Below are 17,194 nucleotides of genomic sequence, written 5' to 3'. Positions count from 1 at the left end.
GGTGGGGGCAGTGGGGCTGTTCTGAGCTGAGGCAGTGACAGGGCAGTGGGTGGGGGGCAGTGGGGCCGTTCTGAGCTGGGGCAGTGACAGGGCAGTGGGTGGGGGCAGTGGGGCTGTTCTGAGCTGGGGCAGTGACAGAGCAGTGGGTGGGGGCAGTGGGGCTGTTCTGAGCTGGGGCAGTGACAGGGCAGGTGGTGGGGGCAGTGGGGCCGTTCTGAGCTGGGGCAGTGACAGGGCAGTGGGTGGGGGGCAGTGGGGCCGTTCTGAGCTGGGGCAGTGACAGAGCAGTGGGTGGGGGCAGTGGGGCTGTTCTGAGCTGGGGCAGTGACAGAGCAGTGGGTGGGGGGCAGTGGGGCCGTTCTGAGCTGGGGCAGTGACAGAGCAGTGGGTGGGGGCAGTGGGGCTGTTCTGAGCTGGGGCAGTGACAGAGCAGTGGGTGGGGGCAGTGGGGCTGTTCTGAGCTGGGGCAGTGACAGGGCAGGTGGTGGGGGCAGTGGGGCCGTTCTGAGCTGGGGCAGTGACAGAGCAGTGGGTGGGGGGCAGTGGGGCCGTTCTGAGCTGGGGCAGTGACAGGGCAGGTGGTGGGGGCAGTGGGGCCGTTCTGAGCTGGGGCAGTGACAGAGCAGTGGGTGGGGGACAGTGGGGCCGTTCTGAGCTGGGGCAGTGACAGAGCAGTGGGTGGGGGGCAGTGGGGCTGTTCTGAGCTGGGGCAGTGACAGGGCAGGTGGTGGGGGCAGTGGGGCCGTTCTGAGCTGAGGCAGTGACAGGGCAGTGGGTGGGGGGCAGTGGGGCTGTTCTGAGCTGGGGCAGTGACAGAGCAGTGGGTGGGGGCAGTGGGGCCGTTCTGAGCTGGGGCAGTGACAGAGCAGTGGGTGGGGGACAGTGGGGCCGTTCTGAGCTGGGGCAGTGACAGAGCAGTGGGTGGGGGCAGTGGGGCCGTTCTGAGCTGGGGCAGTGACAGGGCAGTGGGTGGGGGGCAGTGGGGCTGTTCTGAGCTGAGGCAGTGACAGAGCAGTGGGTGGGGGGCAGTGGGGCTGTTCTGAGCTGGGGCAGTGACAGAGCAGTGGGTGGGGGGCAGTGGGGCCGTTCTGAGCTGGGGCAGTGACAGGGCAGGTGTTGGGGGCAGTGGGGCCATGCTGAGTTGAGGGCACTGAACGTGGGACACTGCTGTTTGCTCTTCAACAATCCCTTTGTATCAGACCTCCCTGATCTTGTGATGAACCATCCCCTCATCAGCTATTTTGTTTTCCTGTTGCCCTGGGGCAGCCTGCGCTGTCTGAGGGCAGCGAGTGGACAGAAGCCTCTGGGAAAGGTGACCCAGCAGGGCTGCAGACAAGGATGCTATTGTGTCTGCTTTGCAAAACATATCTCTGGGAGGACAATGCTCCTTTGCAGAGGCCTATATATAGCCCCCCCTCCCCCTGTTACCCGGCATCCAGAAGCCCAGTCATTCCCCTCTCTGGCCAGGCTTTAGGAGAAGAGCTGCCCCTCCCAGCAGCCTGGCTCACTTCACTCGCCTTTGGCAGGTGATAAAAATTCTTTCTGCCTCAGTGCCAAAATGCCTTCGTAAGGGGCTGCAGGGTCTGGGCCTCCAGTGGGGGAGATAAGGGAACCCCTGGGGTAGGTTTCCATTTGGGGAAAGGGATGAGTTTGTTCAAAAGCACCAACGTGGCTACAGAGCCTTGGGGCTTGGCTGCATGTGAAGTGCTAGAGCATCACAGCTAAGGCGTAGACATGACCTGCGCCGACAAGAGGGGTTCTGCTCTTGCAGGAGTTAATGCACCCCTGGGAGAGGCAGTAGGTAGGTCGGGGAGAGAACTCACCCATCTGCCTAGCACTGTCTACACCAGGGTTAGGTAGGTATGTACGTTTCAAAACCCCTGAGCAATGTAGGTGGGTCAATCTAACTGTTTAATGTAGGCTCGTCCTAAATCCCACTTTCAGTGTTTGTTCTATCTATCTATCTACGTATCTCCATACACCTTATCCATCTATCTATCTATCTGTACCTAGATGTTCCTATAGAGCTTGTTACTGTCATGCCTAAGGGACTGATTACTGAAGTCTTGTCTTGCGTTGGTCAAATAGTTGCAGCTTTTGAACTGTCAATGCAATTGTTCACTAAAGCTTTTTGATGGCAATAAAAAGGAAGGACGTTGTATGAACATTTCCTCCTGGTTTTGAGCAGCTTTTCTTTCCTCCTCTTGCTTTCTTTTCCCCTGTCTCTGTCCTTCCCTGGCTCTATCTGTCATCAAGGGAGGCCTATAACAGCGTCAGGAGGAAGTCATTGTCCAGGATGTTTTTCAGCATTAAACTGCTCGGGCTGGGGTGGAGTTAAGGCCTGGAGATGTCAGATGTCCTTTGGTTAAGGACCTTTCTTTCTACCCCTGGCCCTATGCAATTACCTGCTTGTTTTCCCTGGATTCTGATTTTTATGCCACCTCACATCATTAGTGGCCTAATTTTTGGAAGGCACTAACGATTTGAAGTTTGTAATGTCAGGATGAAAACGTCAAATGTCATGAATCTGGACACTCGTGCTCCTCCCTCCCGTTTTCCTGAAGGGGACGTGAGGCACAGCCTGATCCAGCATCCCCCCCAAGGGCAGAAAGGAGAGTCAGCAGCAGAGCTGAGGACTGAATTCTCATCATCTGAGTCTCAGTCCAGTGCCTTAACCCCAAAGCCATGCTCCCCATTCTCCTGGGATTAAGGTAGAAGTCCAGGGATGCCAGTCCACGTGGATGGAACTGGAGGAAGAGGTTCGTTCACATCCCTGTGCACTAAAACCTCAGTCTGTCAACACCACGAGAGTCAAGAAACCAGTTTGGTTTTGAGACTGGTAAAACAGATCTGAGATTGGTGTTCCCCATGACCTGAACAGTTGGGCAGCTGCCCAGGAAAGATGCAGGTACCACGCAGCTGATTAGCACAGCACAGCTGGCAGCATGTGTGTCCACTGGTGGTGCACTTCTGCACATCTGGTGGTGCACATAATAAAATGTATTCCACCCACGGATAGAAGATATTGGCGGGAACACAGTCTGAGATCCTGCTTCATGTATGTCTGCAAACCTCTATAATTCCTCCTCCTTCTCCTTTTCCTATTATTCAGCCTTATTTCATGGGCCAGGTCTCCCCTGGTGTAAATCAGCGTAGCCCTAGTGCCTCAGGTGGAAATACGTCAAAGGACAGCACCAGACCCTTGCTCGATAACTCCATGCCCCATTCTTTCCTTGGCTCCCATAGGGAAATGTGACTAGAGATGAGAGATAGACCTGAACTAAACAGTTCTGCTGGACGCTACGAACCCTGGGCAGTGTGAAGGTGATGAGATAGAGGGGTTTAGTCCGGCTGTTGCCAGAACAGAGCAGAGCTGATCTGCAGCCCAAGTTCCCTGTAGTTCAGTGGTGGTGAAGTGTTGTTTGGTCCTCAGATTTTGACTTGGTCCTATCACTGATGCCTGCTCCATTGTCTTTTAGACAGAGGATTGGTCTATGTTTAACAGCTAAATCCGTAAAGCTATGTCAGTCAGGGTATGAAAAAAACCACACACCCCTTGTCAGTACAGCTCTGGTGGCAAATCCTGCAGTATGGCCACAGCTACGCTAACAGAAGAAAGTAAATCAGGTGGGGGCACAATCGGCCCTGGGGGCTGGAGCCAACCCACCAAGCATTTCTCTCTGGCCCACCCAGCTGGTGAGCAGAGCGGGCGTACTTACACCCAGCAGCATCTGTTCAGCTAGCTGCCTATCTCTGCACCTTGCTCTGGCTGCAGCCCAGCTGCTCCTTGGATTCTCCTGTGAGCTGTTCAAAGGGGAATAGGAGATGGTAGCACTGAAGTCAGGCTGTTTCCCTGCCTCTGTACCCCACCTCTGCAGAGCAGGGATCAGGGAGAGGGAGACACACAGCGGAGCTGCTCCAGTGAGATGCACAGATGATAAGTGACTCACTCAGGAGTGCTGAGCAGGGGAGTGGGGAGAAAACAGAGCTGGACAGATTTTCCTTCAGGAGACAGAGGGCGGCTTTTCTCAGCAACTTACCAGCAACAGCCAGTGCACACACTTCGTGTCATGGTCACACATCCCCAGTCTGTGCTCCACACACACACACACAGTCACTGTCACATAGACAGTGCAACACACACTCCATGTGTGTCACAAAGTCTGCCTCTCTTGCACAAAGTGTTTCTATTTCATATTCACACACACACTTTGTTTCTGTAGCCCCGCCCCTTATGCCCAAGGCCACACCCCTTCCAGGGAGCCCAGAGCGGCCCACAACCAGTGGCCCCTCTGTGAACATTGTTGCCCACACCTGGCATAGACGTAGCTTGGAGAATTGGCATTCCTAAGCAGGCAGGAAAATTTCTGTCAGTGTATGCTGTCTACACTAGGGGCTATGCCAGTGTAGCCTTGCTAGTGTAGACAGAGAGTAGGGTGAATGCTTTTTCCCCTTTATCAATGACTTGAAATCACCGAGGGAAAGAAAGTAGCTGGAGGGGTCTGAATTCTGCACAGCACCATAGAAAAGCCCTTAGAAAAGAAGTGACGGAGAGCATGGTTTGGAGGGAAGGGCTTATGCAAATTCTCTGCATGGGTTTTCCTAAGCTTACACAGCCCAGTCCCACTGACCTCACGGAGACACACAGCAGAGAACTGGCTCTCTGATTGGAAAGTGTGATCCCGTCTCTGCATGGCTTTCATTAGCCCTTCCCCGGGAAGCAGCTAACCCTGGGAGAGACAAGTACCTACCCTCTGCGAGCACGACCCTCTGGCAGCTGGAGCTGCTCATTCTCTGGTCTGTTCCACTTGGCATTTTCTCCTTCCCTTTTCGGCTTTTGTTGACTTGTCTCCATTAAATACACATCAGTGCGTCTCCTCTCCACGCTGCATGACTAGGCACATGTTCAAGCATCCTTTGCAACGCAGGACAAAGCTGAAGAGCAACAGGTTCCAGGGCAGCTCCTATTGAGGAACTTGCTTTGTGGTTCTCATCCCTCTGCTGCGATGGTCAGCCTGTGCTTATGATAGTGGAGGCAAAAGGACCTAGGTCATATGTGGCTGATTATCTCCCTCTCAACCTCTTCTACGCTTCACCAAGTCTGGCTGCCGTCCAGTGCCCAGGAGGATTTTTGCATGGCCTCAGGGTCAAATCGATTAGGATTCAGTGATCTAGAAAACATCACCATCAGGTCCAGGCAAGAACAAAGTCTATAGACTTTAGGGCCAGAGGCTTCCCATCCTATTTGAAACAGAAATCTCAAGACAGGAGATGTAGCTGGATGCCCAGGAGAAAACCTTACAGAAAGGTCTGAATCCACTTCTGATCTCCAGAAAGCTGGATTTGGTCCTCCCTGGGCTGAAGAGCCAATCAAGCCCTTTCTGTTTGCATCATGCCGTGATGTTTGCTTGGTTACTTGAGGGCTCTGAGCCCTTCTTGAGCCATGACTGCAATCAGACGGTGGGAGAGGGGGCTACAGGGCATCCTGCTGTTGAAGGCATCGTGTCTCTGAGGCTGGAGGAGGCACGCAGGACAGCTATGCTTACTCTTCTCAAGTGGAGTGTAGCAACCTTGTTTACACAGAAACTTACACTGGTTTAAATGGGGACAGAGCGATAGCCGTGTTAGTCTGTAGTCTGTCAAAACAAAAAAAGCGGTCAAGTAGCACTTTAAAGACTAACAAAATAATTTATTAGGTGATGAGTTTTGGTGGGACAGACCCACTTCTTCAGATCTGAAGAAGTGGGTCTGTCCCACCAAAGCTCATCACCTACTTTTGTTAGTCTTTACAGTGCTACTTGACTGCTTTTTTGTTTTGGTTTGAATGGATTTAGTCGAGCCCTTGTGGAGAGATGTCACTCAATTTAAACCTCATTGACTATGTCTACACTACAGCGATCTGTCAACAGAAGTCGCTGTAGGAAGAGATCTTCTGGCAAAATTTCTTTCAAGGGGCTATGCCCACACACAACAGTGAATCCAAAAATGATCCACTCTGTTAACAGAAAGCAGCCACATGGAGAGTAGGCAAAGGAAAGGTGACTGAAGGCAGAGAGCAAAGAGCTCTGCTTAAGGTAGACCCAGTGGCCTAATGGATAAGGTATCAGCCTCCGGAGCTGGGGATTGTGGGTTCAAGTCCCACCTGGGTTAGCTTCTTAAGGGGAACAGCCGCCATTGATTTGTAAAATAACAAATCATGCCAAACCAATCTGATAGCTTTCTTTGATTGGATAACAAGACTTATGGATAGGGAGAAGCAATAGATGTGTTATACCTAGACTTTAGTAAGGTATTTGATATGGTCTTGCGTGATATTCTTATCAATAAACCAGACAAATACAACTTAGAGGGGGCTACTATAAAGTGGGTGCAAAACTGGCTGGATAACTGTACTGAGAGAGTAGTTATTAATGGTTCTCAATCCTGCTGGAAAGGTGTAAGTGGGGTTCCTCAGGGGTCTGTTATGGGACCGGTTCTGTTCAATATCTTCATCAACAATTTAGATATTGGCATAGACAGTATGCTTATTAAGTTTGCAGATGATACCAAGCTAGGAGGGGGTGCAACTGCTTTGGAGGTTAGGGTCAAACTTCAAAATGATCTGGACAAATTAGAGAAACAGTCCAAGGTAAACAGGATGAAATATAATAAAGACAAATGCAAAGTGCTCCACTTAGGAAGGGACAATCAGTTTCACACATACAGAATGGGAAGCAACTATCTAGGAAGGAGTACAGCAGAAAGGGATCTAGGGGTTATAGTGGACCACAAGTTAAATATGAGTCAACAGTGTGATGCTGTTGCAAAAAAAGCAAACATGATTCTGGGATGCACTAACAGGTGTGTTGTGAACAACACACGAGAAGTCATTCTTCCACTCTACTCTGCGCTGGTTAGGACTCAGCTGGAGTATTGTGTCCAGTTCTGGGCACCACATTTCAACAAAGATGTGGAGAAATTGGAAAGGGCCCAGAAAAAGAGCAACAAGAATGATCAAAGGTTTAGAGAACATAACCTATGAAGAAAAGCTGAAAGAATTGGACTAGTTTAGTGTGGAAAAAAGAAGACTGAGGGGAGATATGATAGCAGTTTTCAGGTATGTAAAAGGGGCTACGTCTACACGTGAAGCCTACATCGAAGTAGCTTATTTCGATGTAGCAACATCGAAATTATTTCGATGAATAATGTCTACACGTCCTCCAGGGCTGGCAACGTCGATGTTCAACTTCGACGTTGCACAGCACCACATCGAAATAGGCGCTGTGAGGGAACGTCTACACGCCAAAGTAGCACACATCGAAATAAGGGTGCCAGGCACAGCTGCAGACAGGGTCACAGGGCGGACTCAACAGCAAGCCGCTCCCTTAAAGGGCCCCTCCCAGACACAGTTGCACTAAACAACACAAGAGCCACAGAGCCGACAACTGGTTGCAGACCCTGTGCCTGCAGCATGGATCCCCAGCTGCAGCAGCAGCAGCCAGAAGCCCTGGGCTAAGGGCTGCTGCCCACGGTGACCATAGAGCCCCGCAGGGGCTGGAGAGAGAGCATCTCTCAACCCCTCAGCTGATGGCCGCCATGGCGGACCCCACTATTTCGAAGTTGCGGGACGCGCAATGACTACACGGTCCCTACTTCGACGTTGAACTATCTCCTGATGAGGATAGCGACTTCGACGTCTCGCCGCCTAACGTCGAAGTTAACTTCGAAATAGCGCCCGACGCGTGTAGCCGTGACGGGTGCTATTTCGAAGTTAGTGCTGCTACTTCGAAGTAGCGTGCACGTGTAGACACGGCTAGGGTGTCATAAAAAGGAGGGAGAAAACTTGTTCTTCTTGGCCTCTGAGAATAGAACAAGAACCAATGGGCTTAAACTGCAGCAAGGGAGGTTTAGGTTGGACATTAGGAAAAAGTTCCTAACTGTCAGGGTGGAACTTTTGAAATAAATGGAATAAATGGACAAATGGAACAAATGCAATAAATTGCCTAGGGAGGTTGTGGAATCTCCATCTCTGGAGATATTTAAGAACAGGTTAGATAAATATCTATCAGGGATGTTCCAGACAGTACTTGGTCCTGCCATGAGGGCAGGGGGCTGGACTCGATGACCTGTCAAGGTCCCTTCCAGTCCTAGCATTCTATGATTCTATGATTCAGATGAAGAGGGTAACTCCCGGTCCAGCTGGCTCATGCCATGGAGGTCCTCTCTATCAACAAAGGGGGCCTCAGCACATCTACACGGCTTTTTCTGTCAACAGAAACTATCAACAATGGCACTCTTCCTCGTCCCAGAGAGGCAGAACGCAGTGGGAGGAAGTGCCAAGTTTTGTCCACATCCTGTTGACAAAATGCATTTTGTGTGTAGACACTTGGCAGGTTTTTGTTGACAAAAGCCCAGTTTTGTCAACAAAACCATCTTGTGTAGACATAGCCATTGTGGTTTGCTTCTTCCTTAAGTCCAGCTGACAGGTACCTAGGTGCAAACAACTATCAGGATAAATCTACTATCTGAGGTAAACAAGATGAAATCCAAATTCCAGGCACTCCACTTAAGAAGGAACAATGAGTTTCTTACTTACAAAATGGGCAGTGACTATCAAGGAAGGAGTACTGCAGAAAGGGATCTGGGGGCCATAGTGGACCAGAAGCTAAATCTGAGTCAACAGTGTGACTCCATGGCAAGAAAGCAAATGCCACTCTGGGATGGATTAAAATTAGTATTGTAAGCAAGACAGGAGAACTAATTCTTCTGTTCTATTCTGTGCTGATTAGACCTCAACTGGAGTATTGTGTCCAGTTCTGGGTGCCGCATTTCAGGCAAAATTGGAGAAGGTCAAGAGAAGAGCAGTAGAAATGTTTAATGGTCTAGAAAACAACTTCTGAAGAAAGATTAAAAGAAGTGGGTTTGGTAAAGAGAAGACTGAGCAGGGACATGATAACAGCTTCCAAAGGTTGTTTCAAGGAGGAAGGAGGAAAATTGTTCTCCTTGGCCTCTGAGGACAGGACAAGAAGCAATGGTCTTCGACTGAAGCAAGGGAGGTTTAGGTTGGATATTAGAAAAAAACTTCCTGTCAGAGAGGTTAAACATTGGAATAAATTGCCTAGGGAGGTTGTGGAATCTCCATCATTGGCTATTTTGAAGAGCAAGTTGATGGTGAGGGATGGTCTAGATGGTGCCTGGTCCTTCTGCAAGGGCAGGGGACTGGACTTAATGACCTCTGCAGTTCCTTCCACTTCTATGATTCAGTCCATCCTACAAAGACTAGACCAGCACAGCTAGAGCAGTGTAGCCCCACAGTGCGGACACAACCTTCACTGATTGAAGGGTGTTCTCTCTCGGTCTTGAACGCCCCTTCCCTGACTGAACCTAGTGATAGTCAATGGAAGCAGTATTCCATCGACATAGCTGCGCTCACGCTGGGGGTTTGGTTGACATAGCCGGGTGTCATGGGGCCCACACAATGAAAGAGGTTTTTCTCCAGGCCATGCCAGGGATTAGCTCCTTCCTGCCACTCTCTCTCCGTCTCCACAATGCCCGCTGCTCTTTCTCCAGGGCTTGGCCCTCCAGCCAGGTCACTCTGCTTGTCCCCTCCTTCCAGCGTATCAAAGTCTGTTCTAATGAACAGGCTCAGATCAGTCTGTGCCACTCCCCAATGCCTGGCCAGGGAACCTAGGTTCGCCTTCCAGCTCAGGGACCCTCTAGTCAGCAGCCAGGCCTGCAGTCTGCTGAACTTTGAGCCTTGCCTTAGCTTCTGGCTCTCTTTGCATCTCTGGGTTTGTCAGCCTCTCAACTCCCTTCTCCCAGGGAGCAACAGCAATGTCCTTCCCTGCCAGCCTCTCTGCCGTCAGCTTCCTGCCATTATAGGCCCATCCCAGCTAGATTCTTGTCAGCGAGGGCTCCCTCATTCAGTCACAAATTCCTTAGCCACATGGTTGCCCTCAGATATGGCCTGCCCACTTAATTGGGCCCCCATTTAGCCTATATGAACCCCATCGGGACAAGTCAGGGTGAACGTGGCATATTACCTTGTCAGTTGTCGGGGGTAGGGGTATTTTTTTTTCCCACCATAGATGCATGGATGTGACATTTTAGCATACACCAGGCCCCAGCATATCTACATACAAAGGCCAGATCTACACATACAGAGGAGGTTGGCCTAACTATCTCACTCCAGGGTGTAAAAAGTCCACACTCCTGAGCAGAGATAGTTCAGCTGAATTACCTCCCTGTTACCCTAGCTAGTGCCTCTCAAGGAGATGGATTACCTATATTGACAGGAGAACCTCTCTGTTGACCTAGCAGTGTCTACACTGAGGCTTAGGTCAACTTTACTACATCTCTTGGGGGGGGTGTAAATTTTTCAAACCTTAAGCGACATAACTGGGTTGACCTAAGATTTAGGGATAGTATGAGCCTACGTGACTTCTGAGACACCGAGTACTGTGTCCAGTCCTGCTGCCCACCCACTGAGAATAGAAAGTGGATGTGGATGTGGATGTGGATGCATTGGAGAGGGTCCAGCGGAGGGCAACCACAATGATTCGGGGTCTGGAGCACATGACCTAGCAGAAGAGGCTGAGGTGTTTGGGCTTATTTAGCTTACAGAAGAGAAGAGTGAGATGTGATTTGATAGCAGCTTTCAACTCCTTAAAGGGGGGGTTCTAAACAGGGTGAAGAGAGGCTGTTCTCAGTAGTGACGGATGATAGAACAAGGAGCAGTGGTCTCAAGTTTCAGTAGGGGAGGTCTCCGGTGTATATGAGGAGAAACTATTTCACCAGGAGGGTGGTGAAGCACTGGAATGCATTGACTAGAGAGGTGGTGGAATCTCCATCCCTAGAGGTTTTTAAGTCCCAGCTTGACAAAGCCCGGGCTGGGATGATTTAGTTGGGGTTAGTCCTGCTTTGGGCAGGGGGCCGGAGTCGATGACCTCCTAAAATTTATTGCCAAGGGAGGTTGTGGAGATATTTAAGAGCAGGTTAGATAGATGTCTATCAGGGATGGTTTAGACAGAACTTGGTCCTGCCATTGGGGCAGGGGCTGGACTTGATGGCCTCTCGAGGTTCCTTCCAGTCCTAGTATTCTATGATTCGATGATTCCAGCCTGAGGGTTCTATGGCTCTGCATAGGATAGATATAGACTGAAATTAGGGACATGAGTGCAGCTTGGACTAGCTTTAATTTAGCTAAAAATAACAGCGCAGAGATACCCGCCTGTGCTGCAGTCACAAGTCCTCTGGCAGTACGGATTTAGCCCCGTCTGCACTAGGCGAAAAAGTGTGTTGTCACCTCAAGTTCTCTCGCACCTTGTGACTGGTGTGAAGCAAAACCCTCGGGAAGACAAGCCGGCTTAGGGTGTTCACACAAGTCAATGGCTTACAGTAAACCCAAACCTCCCCCTACATCTTGCCCTGCTCTCTCATGTGAAGCCTACAGAGTGCCTGGCCTCTGCTAGGATTGCACCTCAGGTTTGTTACCATGGGTCAGCTCGCTCCAGAGAAGAGCGGAACTTTTGCCCTGTGAAGATGTGCCCGTCTGAACCTTCTACCCAAGAGCTAAGAAACCAACATTAAACGGATATAAACCAGGGTTAAATCAAAGTTAGGTATCAGAGGGGTAGCCGTGTTAGTCTGGATCTGTAGAGCAACGAAGGGTCCTGTGGCACCTTATAGACCAACAGAAAAGTTTAGAGCATGAGCTTTCGTGAGTTAACTCACTTCTTCAGATGCTGGTCCTGGAAATCTGCAGGGCCAGGTATAAACAGGCCAGAGCAAGGCTGGGGATAACGAGGTTAGCTCAGTCAGGCAGGCTGAGTTGTATTGTCATCAGCAGATCTGGAGGTGTGAGTGGCACCCAGGAGAAGTGGGTGTCATAGGCCGGGGAAGGCTCAGCCGTCCATGTCCAGAGACCCAGGCCCCTCCGAGTGTGAAAGCTGCTTCCTGCAGCACTGCAAAGGGGCTGCCCCGGCTCAGGGCCTGAGGCAGTCGGCTCCCAGTAGGGGGATCCCTGGCTTCTCCAGCTGCACCGCAGGAGGGAAGAGGAGAAGACATGTTTAGCAGCCCTCCCCCACCAGCCCCTCCCTGCAATGGTGACAGCAAGAGAAGAGAAGAGGCCTTGCACCTGCCCAGCTGCCTGAGGGGCTTCTAGGGTGAGTGTCTTGCACAGGGCTGGCCTTAGGGAAAATGGCACCCTGGGCAAAATTGCATGGTGGTGCCCGTGACCACTGTGGTCATGCTGCCCCCCATTACCTCTGGTCCCCCATAGTCACCCCATACTCCCCTCCCTCCCCAACCTCTGCACCTCCCTCCCTGCACTGTGCTGCCTTTGCTGCTAGTGCCTGCAACACCCTCCTATGCCCCAACCCCTGCACCTTGCCCCTTCTCCCCTACCCCTTGCACCGCCTGCACCGCCTCCTGCAACCACCTGGGGAAACTGCCTCACCTGGATGCGCCAGGCAGCTGGCGTTGCTGCTCTCTCCTCACTGGATGGCTGCTCCTTCTCCCCAAGCGGCCCAGGGGTGCCCAAGGATGGAGGGGGGAACACAGCTGCTGCTGCATTGGCCCAGCCCAGGCGGGGAAGTGACCGGCATGTCGGGAGCCCCGGGGCTGTGCACTGGGGAGAAGGGCTGTTAATTGTACAAACCTGCCACCCTGCAAATGCTCTGCCTGACCACCTAGTGGGCAGGGCTAGCTTCAGCCAGGGCTTGGAGCTCAAGATTTGGGACAGTCCTTGGGCTAGCTGGAGGGGGTCAACCAGTGGCCTGGTGTGGCAGTGGCTGGCCTGCAGGGGTGGGGCCCACCAGCGTGGCCCAAACGGCTCAGACCGGGTGGAAGGAGTCGCGCCTGTTCGAGCAGGTTGGAATTGTACCAGCTGGTGCGGCAGGCTCGGGTGGGCTGGGCGCTCCGGCCCACTGGCGTGGCCCTGGGTTGCTGTGGGATTGGGCCTGGCAGTGCAGCCCAAGGCAACTCGGGCCAAGCCTGGTGTTGGGTCAGCCAGGAGAGGTCCAGCCACTCTGGGGGTTGGGCAGCCAGTTGGGGTGGCTGGCAGGGGTTGGGCCTGGAGCAATTCAGGCCACAGGAGAGCTCAGGGCTCCGGCCGTGGAAGGGAAGAGGGTCTCAGGATGGCAGGGCCTTGGGCAGAAAGGTTGGGGCTGGAAGGATCCACCCGCCGCTCCCGGGTGCATTGGTTTATCAACCAATTTCAAGTTGAATTGGGGTGATGCTCAGTGAGGGCAGAGCCTGAGCAGAGGTGGCTTTATACCCACTGCATCTCCAGGCAGCTCCTCTTTGCATCTCTGTTCCTTATGTACAGCCCTGGGCTGGAGCACGGAGGCAGGAAGACCCAACAAACAAACACACACACACACATACACACACACACACACACACACACTAACCCATCCAACCATCCCCACAAGTATGCAGCTTGCTGGTTGTTTTGTTTTTTTTTTTAATTTAACCTCCAGATGAAAGCTGCTCCATCGGAACAGGAAACCCTTCCATTTCTTTGCTACGCACAGAAATATTACATTTCTGCAGCAGTGGCTGAGCTGATTTCACCCCCAAAGCAAACCTGGAAGGAGATGAAGCGAAACCCCCAGCTCTAAGCCATAGACCGTCCCCTCCCTCCCCCCTGTGAATTAAAAGCCTGTCCTGCCCTGCCTTGGAAAACCAGAAGGGACATTTTGTGGAGGGAGAGAGATTTTTACACAAGCCTGTAATTAGTCGAGGCCAGTGGTGATCCCAGAGTTCTAGGTGTTGCAGTTTCCCTTGCAGTGGCTTGTTGTTTTAATAAACCTCTTATTTGCTAGGGAGATGGGGTTATTTTTAGTCAAGAAACCAAGCCTGTTTATCCAACATACGTGTGTTGGCCACCTAAATGACGGCTCCATTGTCCCCTGGGGCCGCCTCCCCAGGCCCAGACTTTCATAGCAGTGAAACAGCCTGAGTCTGTGCCTGAGGCCAACAGAATGCCTGGCCCCTAGGCAAAGTAGCGGGGCAGCTCCATACTCCTAGAAGGGGCGTGGCTTTGGCCAGAAGGGGCGGGGCCAGGGCAGCCCCTCCTCGGCACCACCTTGACCAGGGGTTTTTAACTGCAGCTCCAGAGCCACATGCAGCTCTTTAAAAACTTCTTTGGGGCTCCCGATGCTATAATTTCAAAGTTAAAAACAAACAAAAACAAAAACAAAAACAAGCCCGCCCTGATTATTTTCAATAAACAGTGAACGTCTAAAAGCCCCAAAATGAACAACTCATTTCTCTCTAGCAAACAATGTGTGATCTTGAAATGTTGGATGACCCCCTAGCATCCTCCAGAGAGAGAGAAGGCTCGGGAGTGCAAGTCAGGAAGACAGTGGCACAAACACACGTCAAGTGTGAGGAAATGGAATATGTAAAAAGTTTGTGAACCTCCTGCAGTAAACATGCACAGACGAGCATTGCAAATCATTGGGTGTGTCGACACTTGCATTCCTCATTCAAAAGAGGTATGCAAATGAGGTAACTCGAAAATGCAAATGGGGTATAAATTTGCGTATTTGGCACCTCATTTGCATATTCTAATTTTGAAAGCGCTTCTTTCGAAAGAAGAAAGCCAGTGTAGATGCTGCTCTTTTGAAAGTAAACCCATCTTTGCAAGAATCCTTCTTTCCTTTATTTAATGGGAAGAAGGATTCTTTCAGAGATGGGGTTTACTTTCAAAAGAGCAGCGTCTATACTGGCTTTCTTCTTTCGAAAGAAGCTCTTCCAAAATTAGAATATGCAAATGAGGCGCTGAACATGCAAATTTGCACCTCATTTGCATTTTCAATTTATCTCATTTGCACAGCTCTTTCAAAAGAGGAATACAAGTGTAGATACACCCACTGTGCCTGCGCTGTTCTTAGAAGAGGGGTTACAAAAAGTACGGTTTCACGTTCCTTATTGAGGAACGTCTCGTATTCATGTGCATTGCAGCTCTTGAATTATTGAGTTTTTTACCAACCTGGAAAAAATATTTCTTCTTGCTGTTTTGGTTGCTGACCCCGGGCCTGGGCTGTGCCATGCTCCCCTACCCTGCCAGTCCTCAGTTCTAGCAGGGATTTGAAGGGATCAAGCTGGGAGCCCCAGACCGTTTGGACTCACGGAGCCCCAGGGTAACTGCCAACTTTGTCCCCCTCACTGTGAACAGGGCTGGGGCTGTATTACCAACATGCTCAAGTGTGCCAGGTGCAGGGCACCTCTTAGGAGTTGCTGAGAGCCCTCAGTGCCCCTTGAATTTAAAGAGGGATGCAAACTCCCAGCGCCACTCAGGATCAGGCCTAAGAACCACAGAGTTAAATGTCCTGCCAACCTTTTTTTTTAACCCACTGCTCTGGTGCGTTTGCCCCATCCAGCTGTTGCTTCCTCCAGGGTCTTTGCTTTCATGCTTCAGGGCTTGATCCAAAGACCTCTGGAGTGAATGCAAAGACTCTCTGTTGATTTCGCTGCTCTTTGGATTGGGACATTCTTAAATAATAAGGGAGCATCACAACCTTAACCTCTCCCAGGAAAACAACAAGGGCAGATGAAAATGCTGGGGTTAGTCTGTGTAGGGAACTGCTTGATTCAGGGTCTGTGTGTTGCATTCCCCTGGTGTTTGCTCATTTTATATGCAGATGACTAGCTCTTTTGGGGCCAAGGCCATCTCTTTGTTCTGTGTTTGTACAGCGCCTAGCACAGTGGGGGTCCTGATCGATGAGTCACCCGACTTGTTACCATAATAATAGTATGAATGACGAAATTAAATGTGGCTGAAGATAAAACATAAGCAAAGGGAACGGCTGGGAAAGGAACACAACAGAGGTCCATAGATATGGGTGATGAGCTGCTGGAAGGATGGGCCTGGTTTTAGGGCTGTTAACCTGAGTCTTATGATCTGTGGGGTCCATTCCCTACCCAGGCTCCCTTGCGTGCCCCATGCCTCAGTTTCCCTTTTCTAAACTGGGGATCAGATCATGGCCCTGCCTCACAGGGGTGTTGCAAGAAGGAATGTACTAAAGAATTGGAAGCATTCTGCTGCTAGGATGATGGATGAATGAGCAGAGACTTTTAGCAACACATTGCACTCATAGGTACTTGCTGCACAGTGGCACCTGTGTGCATGGCCGTGTAATGAGAATGTGACCATAAGGCCCTTCTTGAAAGCGTTTGCCACCTGGGGCTCTGATGATGCAGACTGTAACAGGCAAGGGCAAGGTCTGCTCCCCAGTATTCCCTGGAAGCTGAGCACTTGGGCAGCTTGCAAGGGAAGGGAAAGTCAGCAAGGGACTTTGCATTTAGGCTGCTTTATGGTCTCTCCTGTAATGTGCACAACTTCCTAGAAAGCATAAAGTTGCTGGGCTGACCGATGTGTGAGGCTTTCCAGAACGCTGCCGCCCATGCGCTAGCTCTGCAGCCTGCACATGCATGCCGAAAGATGTGGATGCAGGCAAAGACTGGTGCATATTCAGAGACACAGGTGTGAGCACACTCTCGCACTCATCCAGCTATACGGACGCACACGGGCACATGCTCCCAAAAACAGCCTGTGCCTCCCCAGCACAAACCCAGAGCCCAGCCACATACTCAAGTACGCTCCTCTGCGTGGTCCCACCCCTTCTAACAGGCACCTATCCCCAGACACACACAGCTGGGTGTGCAGCTGCAGGCCCAGACAAACGCCTCCATGCAGACGCACGTCCCACCCGGACCACCTCCCGAAAGGCCTGGGTCATTTTTTTGGTCGCTCCTCCCTGCCTGGTTCCAATCCGCTGAATGTCCTTCCCGTAATAGAGTGACCACAATTGGACACCGTATTCCAGATGCGGTATCCCTGGGGCCTCGCACGGTGCCAGAATAACTCAGGCTGATTTATATTCCATCCCCCTAGATAAACACCTCCCTGCTGCCAAGCAGGCGCGCAGATGGTTTTAATGTGTTCGCCACATGTGTGCAAAGCTTGTGCAAAGAACGGAGGGGGGGGGCGGAGGAGGAAATCTAGCAGCAAGTGAGCCCATCCCTCGTTGGACGCCTTGTTAAGTGGGATGAGCTGCGGAAAGCATGCGATTGTCTCTCCACGGACCGCTTCCTGAGGGCTTCTCCGCAAAGGACCCCTCCCTCTCCAGATGCTCTGGCTGCAGCCGGGGGGGGGTCCCCCTGTCGCACCATGCCATGCCTTGCAGGATCAGCAGCCCCACCAAGC

At 51.4% G+C, this 17,194-nt stretch overlaps 1 protein-coding gene and 1 non-coding gene across 3 annotated transcripts in view; both read left to right on the top strand.

The window, feature by feature from the left end:
• The window catches only part of PTH1R (parathyroid hormone 1 receptor), a 188,790-nt gene that overhangs the window by 98,836 nt on the left and 72,760 nt on the right, over positions 1 to 17,194 (top strand). The window lies entirely within an intron of this gene.
• On the top strand, positions 6,078 to 6,150 carry TRNAR-CCG (transfer RNA arginine (anticodon CCG)). The gene has a single exon. It is a non-coding gene; the product is annotated as a tRNA-Arg (tRNA).

This window comes from Carettochelys insculpta, chromosome 2 (assembly GCF_033958435.1).
Source record: "Carettochelys insculpta isolate YL-2023 chromosome 2, ASM3395843v1, whole genome shotgun sequence".
NCBI lineage: Eukaryota > Metazoa > Chordata > Testudines > Carettochelyidae > Carettochelys > Carettochelys insculpta.
This window is presented reverse-complemented; position numbering and strand designations above follow the sequence as displayed.